Consider the following 9,124-nt stretch of genomic DNA (forward strand, 5'->3'; position numbering starts at 1 on the left):
AGAGAGACCGACACTCGAGGCCTAAGTAGATAATAAAGTGAAATGGGCATTGATGAAAGGATCCTTGCATCCCCGAAATGATCCTTGCGAATTGTTAAGGAGGAAAAAAAGCGAAGCAGTCTGCCCAGGAATCCGAGCGGATCAGGCACGATCCGGGTGTCTCACAACATCAAGATCCGGGCGTCTTGTGCCCAAGACGAGCGGCTTGCAATGCAAGGAGCCGAGCGTCTTCCCCCTGGATCCGAGCAGATCCTAAGACAGAAGAGCCCCTGCCACATCACAAGACGGGCGGATCGTGGCAAGACTAGCATGGGAATCCTCTCATTTCCTTCAAGAGGAGCATTTCCTCAACTTTTCTTAGGGTCTTAATAGTCATTTAAGCCCTTAGTAACCCTAATCCTTGTACCTAATCTTTAGTATAAATACCCCTTTGTACTACCTAGATTAGGATCAGGCTTGAATCAAGTTGTAATCAATCCTTAATCACTTTGCAATTCTTTCAAATTAGTCTTAATTTAGTTGTAATACAATTCTCAATATTAATCATATCTTAATCTTTCCTTAATTTCTCTATTGTTCTTCCTTTATTTTGGGTTATTAGAAGACTATTTGGGTTTATTTGGGAGATTGACAACCTTCCATCAAACATCAAGTACTTCAATTATTCTTTGCTTTATTATTTGGAATCATCTTCATAGGTATAATTCTCTCTTAACCTTGTTTAATTATTGTTAATCACTTTCATGTATTCATCGTGTTTTGCCTTGTTAGTATAATTGACAACCTTATTAACATGTTAAACTTGATAATGAGTGAGTAGTTTCCTTAGCTAGGGTTAATGGGGAATTAGGGAAAATCAACATGGGGAATGATTCATGCTTAATCTAATATGTTTTCATAATTAAATTGCTTGCTTGTTGTGATTTCAACTTATGCACATGTTATGTTTGTTGAAATGCGAGCCTATAAATCCTTGCATTTTTTACCCATCACCTATCTTTTCAATGAGGCTTGTAAGCTTATACACCAACTCGAGCCTCATTAGACCATGCATATAGTTTAATAGAAAGGATTAAGTCGACTTGTAGGTGTTGTGCAATCTAATCGATTCGGCTCCGGGACCCAAACCTTTTTAGGGATTGTCAGCTTATACACCAACTCGATCCCATCACAACAATAAGTGCTTGCTGTATAATTGAGAATATGTTTGAATAATCAACTCCCATGAATCCCCTATGAACTCATGACACCCTAGTGCCTTTAATTAATTGTTTAGTTGATCTCCTATCTCAACCCAAATAGTGACACCCTAAAACACAACCATTTGCAATTGAGAATCCTACATCAATACTCGTCCCTTGGGCTCTGACCTTTACTTGCCTCTTTGCTAAGAGTAGTTTGTAAAGTTATAAATATTATTTTGGTTGGTAGCTTTTGACGAAATTTTAAACCGGACCAAAAATGGCGCCTTTGCCGGGAACGATGTTAACTTGATTTGATTTTCATTAATTATTTTTAGTTGTGTCTTTCTTTACCATGGGGTAGTCAATATCCTCAAGGTTGTTCTAATTGTTTTCGAGTTGTTTGATATTTTGCATGACTAGGAGATCACAAGGTAATCCATTACCTATTGATCTTGAAATTGAAAGAACCTTAACCAACAATAGAAGAGTTGCTAGAGGTACTTTAAGCGGTATTGGTGAGATTTTGGACATTGAACCAAATAACATTGAGTTTACCAACCCTTTTGCAAGAGAAGGAGAGGACAACCCAATACAAAATCCACCACAAAATCAACCCACAATGCCTAAATTTTCATCACATTCCGTACCAACCGAGGAGAACCTACCAAATGGTACTCCTACACCATAACATCTAACCGGTAAATTCATTGCCAAATCCGCATTCATACAATTAATTGAGAGAAGTCAATTTGGAGGGATGCCTAGTGAAAACCCTCATTCACATATGAAGACTTTTTTTACTATTGTGATGCGATTTCTCAAACCGGCGTTACTCAAGATCAAATCTGATGGGTATTATTTCCTCTTTCTTTGATTGGTACCACAAAGCAATGGTTAAAGAGCCTAGACAAGGCTACCCTTGGTATTGAGTCATGGAAGAAGTTGGCACTTGCTTTCTACAGAAATTCTATCCTCTGGAGAAGACCAATATGTTGAGAGCCCAAATCACCGGGTTCAAACAAAGGGATGAGGAATCATTGTATGAAGCATGGGACAGATTTAAGGACACTTGTCGTTCTTGTCCACACCATGGACTTAGCGAGTGGTTCCTTGTGCAACAATTTTGGAATGGTCTATATGAAGACTCCCGCAACATTCTCAATATGGGATCAAATGGTATGTTTACCGAAGTTGATGATAATCAAACATGGGCCAAAATCGAAGAGATGGCGGTTAATAATTCACAATATAGTAGGCCTCGAAAGGCCACTTGAGGACGAAAGCATGAGGTAGATTCCATCACACAATTGGGTGCTCAACTAAGTGCTCATATTGACACCATCAATTTGAAGTTTGATAAGGCCATGGCTAAGCTTGATGAAGCTTCCAAACCACCTAAACAACATCTTAATGCTATGATGGCATCATCCTCAATTCCAAGTGGAGTATGTGAGAGTTGTGGAACTTTGGGACATGATCAAAGTGAATGTAGGGGAACAAGTGAATGTTTTCCAAGCATACAAGTGTGGCACCCCTTATTCCAACTATTACAATTAGAATACCAAATTTCGTCCAAATCATTCATACAAAAGCCAAAATGTTCAAAACCCTCAACCAACATACACCCCACCTCGAATGAGAAATCAAGTTCAAAGACCCTTTTACAACCAAAGCCAAAATTATCAAAATCAACCTTCATACAATCAAACAAATGGCCAAGGCTTTGATGTTCAAAAAGCGGTCCTCCAAATGCAAAAGAACCAACAAGAATTTTTCACCCGAATGCAAAAAGATAGCCAAGCCGAAGACATCACCATCAACAACGTACTAGCCCACACAAAGATGTTGGAAACCCAAATGTCTCAATTAACATCTTCTAGCTCTCAAAGACAAAAAGGGCAATTACCACCTCAAAGTAATCCCCCAAGACATGAATCAGTTAGTGCCATCAATTTGAGGAGTGGTACAAGGTATGAAGGGCCGAAGAAGCCAATTGATGAAGACATTGTGGATGCTAGTGACAAGCAAAGAGTTGTGGAGAACTTTAAGGAAGAAGATCCCACCACCCAAGAGGTTTCAAAGAAGAAGAATGAAGAGAAGGCTAAGGAGAAAGAGCCTATTGTGATTAGACTTCCATTCCTAAGTCGTCAAGCTAAGCCTAGGTTTGATGAACAACTTGGAAAGTTTATGGAGATTGTGAAGAACTTAGAAGTCTCAATCCAATTCGTGGAATTGATCAATCGTGTTCCGGCCTATGCAAAGTACATGAAAGATATTCTTACCAAGAAGAAATCCATCCGGAAGCTAGATACTATTGCCTTTACCAAAGTGAGTAGTGCTATTCTTTAAGGAAGTTCACCTCCAAAACTCAAAGATCCGAGAATCTTCTCTATTCCATGCACCATTGGCCACACTACAATCAACAAAGCATTATGTGACCTTGGAGCAAGTGTAAGTGTCATGCCATACTCGGTATGCAACAGCCTAGGAATGGGAGAGCTCAAGTGCATTAACATTACTCTTCAAATGGTAGATCAATCAACAAAGATACCTCTAGGAGTATGGGACGATGTGCCCGTGAGAATTGGCAAGTTCTTCATCCTGGTAGACTTTATCATTGTTGACATGGAGGAGGACTCCAACATTCCTATCATTTTAGGAAGACCTTTCTTGCACACCGCGGGATCGTTAATTGATGTGAAACATGGAGAGCTTACACTTGAAGTGGGGGATGAGACAATCACTTTCAACCTTGAGAAGACAATGAGAGCTCCCCGACTACATGAGCCATGTTTCATGGTTGATCGTTATAGCCGAGAAATTAATAGGAAGAAGTTGGCATCTTCATGCAAAGATCAAGATATGGGTAAACAATCACCATCCATATGGAAGAAGAAAGTATATAATCCTCAAGATGCTCTATCCGGAGAGCAAGGAAATTTCAACAACAATGAGAGCTTGAATAGCTCACCACCAACCATGACAAGTAAGGAAGAAAGACTCATTGGCCATGACAACAAGAAAGAGGATTTGTTTTCATCAACTCATGATACAATTGGAGAGCAAGCTAACGAAGTATGTGGTCTATGGGATGACGAATTTGAAGGATTAGTCAATCCTTACATTGGCAATGCTATGACCTTAAACCAAGGCTTTGGTGATCATCTTGACTCAAGTCACCACCATGAAGAACACAATGTGCAAAGGTCTATTGAGGATCTTTATAATGACAATGCATAAGCCTTTGACTACTTCTACAAGGTGTTGAGCAACATCAAAAACAACTTGGCTATGCCCCCTTGACATCTCATTAAAGAGTGAGAGTTTGGTGGAGTCCTTCATAAACCACCATTTGTAAATATTCTAACCCTTAGCTTGCATTTTACTTATTGTATTGCATTTTTTGTCAATTTTGGATTTGCAATTTCATACTTTGATCAAGATGATTATTAAGAGAGAATGTGAGGGAGGTATTTTAATGTGTTTTAATGTGTAGTGTTTATCTAGTGTGGGGGTAGCAACTACCTAGGCTAACCAAGCCTTCATAGTGCACCCACAATGTTGAACAAAGGAATGACGAAAGAATGATATGGGAAATGAAGATTCTCACGGGTGGAACTGAACTCGTGGGTACAGGAGAAGATCCGAGCGTCCCAGAGGGAATTCGCTCGTTTTGGGAGAAATCCGAGCGTCCTTGCTACTAAGACGCTCGTCTTGGGATAGCTGAAACTGAAAATTTTAGTCTGTATAAAAATCTGAGCGGATTACAGAGAAGACGCCAGTCTCAGTCTGAAGCCGCTCGTCTCAGGAGATAAAAATTGATTTTTTTTTAAATAAAAAAAATTGATAAAAATTGATTTTTAAATCAAAAAAATACAAAAACATGTCTTTTTAAATCAAAAAATTGATAAAAATTGATTTTTTTTAAAAAAAATACAAAAACATGTCTTTTTACTTCATAAACACTAAAACCATTAAAAAAATTTGAAAATTTGAAAAACCAAAAACATGTTCATTCCTTTATAGTGTAGAATTGTATATATTTTGTATATACTTGCTTGTATTTGTTTGTCCTTCTATCACATTGATAAACTATGCCACATCCGAGACATGAGGATCATGAAGACCGCATGGTATGACCTTTCCAATCTCCTTTTTCCTCTCTATGTTAATGACTATGTGGCTTTATTTTGATTGATGCGGTTTACACCAATATGATTGTAGGAGTTGCATTTAGCTTATATGGCCTGCTAGTTGGTAGAAACATATGCATTAGGTTGTATAAATGTTAGTTGCATCATGGCATATAGTTGCATTTTAGGAAAATTTTGTGAAAACATCTATTTGGGAAACTTGACAAGTGTATATAAGGCCCTTGTAGATACTTTTTCTTCTTAAGACTTTGCTCATTAGAATGCTTGTAAAACAACCTAGGATGTATCATGCTAGTATCCTTTGACCCTTGGATTAAGGACTAGTCAAGAGTACCTTGTGGTGTGATAACTCCTTGGCTACCGTTTATTCCAAGGTGACCCTTAAAACCATGCAACCATCTTCCACATTCTACCACATTTTGTCAACAAAAGGGAATGGGCACAAAAATTGTTCAAATTTGAGTTCAAGCATAGAAATGAAAAACAAGAAGTTTGCAATTTGCATCAAAGAAAAGAGGAGTACAAAAATAGACTCCTATGCTTCAAATATAAGCACCCTCGCTACAAATGGGGTGGCTTTGAAAATGTTCAAAAGAAAATGCAAAAAGTTGAAAGTTGTCAAGTATTAGAATGCCAAACATCAAAGAAATGGCAAAAAGAAAAATGTTCTCAAATATCAAATACCACAAGAAATTGGGGGGAATAACAACAACAAAAGCAACCTCCCATTTGAAACTCAAAATACAAATGATCCCTTTATCCACCGAATCCACTTTTGTGCATGGTAGAGAGGGGACGACCCTTCTTCTTGTCTAGGCAACAAGGGGAATTCCGCGATCCTCCATTGTTTCTAACACCATAGGGAGTCTACTGTTAACAAAAGCATTTAACAATTGAGGACAAAGGTACCCTAGCTTGACACAATTTGGAGGTGATTTATTGGTATCCTTCAAGGCTTAGTAGTTTGAAGAAACCGTATCAATGATTGAATGTGTACCCTTAGATTGATTCCTCTGTAGATAATTTCTGCCACTTAGATGAGGAAAGTGGCTATTCATTTTTTTAGATGCATCTATTACTTGTTTTTGTGTGCTTAGTGCTTGGATGTATCGCCACTTTGGCAAGCCCCACCTTGCCTTACAAGAAGGCATCCTACCTCATGGTTGTCTTGTTGTGAGTTCAAGGGGCGGAGTGAGACCCGCTAATTGTCTCATATCGGCTATATTAGTAGCTTAGTTTAAATATGGGTCCTAGTTTTAGTCACCTCTTTACTCGGGACGACCAAAGGTTCAGTTTGGGGATGTTTGATGTGACTCATATTTGAGCACATTTAGTCCCCGAATTAACCTCGTTCCTATGCTTTATAGCACATAATTGGGTCATTTACTATCTTTATTTTCCCATTTTGCATATTATTTGAGGTTATGTGTCCTTGGTAGGAAAGGAGTGTTAACCTTGCATTTATGAGGCGAAATGGAGCTAAATGTATCGCAGCTAATGACCAAGCATCAAAGAGAGACCGACACTAGAGGCCTAAGTAGATAATAAAGTGAAATGGGCAATGATAAAAGGATCCTTGCATCCCCGAAATGATCCTTGCGGATTGTTAAGGAGGAAAAGAAGAGAAGCAGTCTGCCCCGGAATCCGAGCGGATCACGCACGATCTGGGCATCTCACAACAGCAAGATAGAAGAGCGCATGCCACAACACAAGACGGGCGGATCGTGGCAAGACTAGCATGGGAATCCGCTCATTTCCTTCGAGAGGAGCATTTCCTCAACTTTTCTTAGGGTCTTAATAGTCATTTAAGCCCTTAGTAACCCTAATCCTTGTACATAATCTTTAGTATAAATACCCCTTTGTACTACCTAGATTAGCAATAAGCTTGAATCAAGTTAATCACTTTGTAATTCTCTTAAATTAGGCTTAATTTAGTTGTAATAGAATTCTCAATATTAATCATATCTTAATCTTTCCTTAATTTCTCTATTGTTCTTCCTTTATTTTGGGTAATTAGAAGATTATTGGGTTTATTTGGGAGATTGACAACCTTCCATCAATCATCAAGTACTTCAATTATTCTTTGCTTTATTATTTGGAATCATCTTCATAGGTATAATTCTCTCTTAACCTTGTTTAGTTATTACTAATCACTTTCATTTATTCATCATGTTTTGCCTTGTTAGTATAATTGACAACCTTATTAACATGTTAAACTAGATAATGAGTGAGTAGTTTCCTTAGTTATGGTTAATGGGGAATTTGGGGAAAACAACATGGGGGAATGATTCATGCTTAATCTAATATGTTTTCATAATTAAATTGCTTGCTTGTTGTGATTTCAACTTATGCACATGTTATGTTTGATGAACTGCGAGCCTATGAATCCTTGCATTTTTTACCCATCACCTATCTTTTCAATGAGGCTTGTAAGCTTATACACCAACTCGAGCCTCATTAGACCATGCATATAGTTGAATATGAAGGATTAAGTCGACTTGTAGGTGTTGTTCAATGTAATCGATTCGGCTCCGGGACCCAAACCATCTTAGGCATTGTAAGCTTATACACTAGGTGTTTCCATCACAACAATAAGTGCTTGCTATATAATTGAGAACACGTTTGTATAATCAACTCCCATGAATCCCATATGAACCCATGACACCCTAGTTCCTTTAATCAATTGTTTACATCTCCTTTATTTGTCTTGCTTTGTTTTCATTAATTTATTTTCATCTTCGTGATTAGTTTAGTTGATCTCCTATCTCAACCCAAATAGTGACACCCTAAGACACAACCATTTGCAATTGAGAATCCTACATCAATACCTGTCCCTTGGGATCCGACCTTTACTTACCTCTTTGCTAAGAGTAGTTTGTAAAGTTATAAATATTGTTTTGGTTGGTAGATTTTGACGACGATTTTATACCGGACTAGTTGAAAACTAAGAAGGGTTAATTGGTGGTTATCAAATCAAACAAGGCAAAGAAGGCTGCCGAAAGGTCCTCGGGAAAGGGTGGAGACGTAACGGCTGTTGTGGACAACTCCACGGTTCTTGATTCATTGGCTCGGATTAAGGAAAACATGGCATCTCTTCTGGGTTTGAAGGAGTATGTGGAACTTATTAATACTACTCTGTATTACCTCAAAGGTGAGGTAGCCATTATCTCCGCCTTGCTTCAAGAGAAATCCGACGATGATGATGCCGGGAATGTCGATGCCTCGGTTGATGATAATGATGACTTGGATGGCATCCAAGATTCGACTCGCTAAACCCGTGTCCTCTCCTAAAAATCTGCCTAACCATATTGCTTGCCACCCGGTTCCCCCTATCCCGCTTATATCTATTTTGGTGGTGTACTAATTAAACTATGCATTAGCCTTACTGAACTTGTTGTTTAAACTATGTTTGAACCTTGTTAAATGTTGACCTTATCATTTTGTTGAAAATTTGATTGTCTTTTGTGTGACGTAATATACATGTTTACTCTGTGTCCGGGGTTAGCCTCTTATCTGTTTGATGATGTCAAGATGGGGAAAAGGGAAATTCATGTTCTTATTACTGGTTAGTTGATAAATCTCTTGTCTTGTGGTAGACTAAGCATGTTATTAATATTGCTCTAGGATTTGTCACCTCATATAAGTTTAACTCACTAATTCCCTTCATGATTATTTTTGGACTAACCATTTGAGGGGGAACTTTTTAGAACATTCATTTTATAAGGCTTGTCATCATCAAAGGGGGAATTTGTTAGAACACATTTGTTGATGATGACATGCCGATTT

General features: G+C 38.2%; 1 non-coding gene across 1 annotated transcript; it reads right to left on the reverse strand.

Moving 5' to 3' along the window:
* Positions 1-2,173: 2,173 nt before the first annotated feature.
* On the reverse strand, positions 2,174-2,280 carry LOC141625589 (small nucleolar RNA R71). The gene has a single exon (XR_012535360.1). It is a non-coding gene; the product is annotated as a small nucleolar RNA R71 (small nucleolar RNA).
* Between the last annotated feature and the right edge of the window lie 6,844 nt (positions 2,281-9,124).

Source organism: Silene latifolia, chromosome X (genome assembly GCF_048544455.1).
Source record: "Silene latifolia isolate original U9 population chromosome X, ASM4854445v1, whole genome shotgun sequence".
Taxonomy (NCBI): Eukaryota; Viridiplantae; Streptophyta; class Magnoliopsida; order Caryophyllales; family Caryophyllaceae; genus Silene; species Silene latifolia.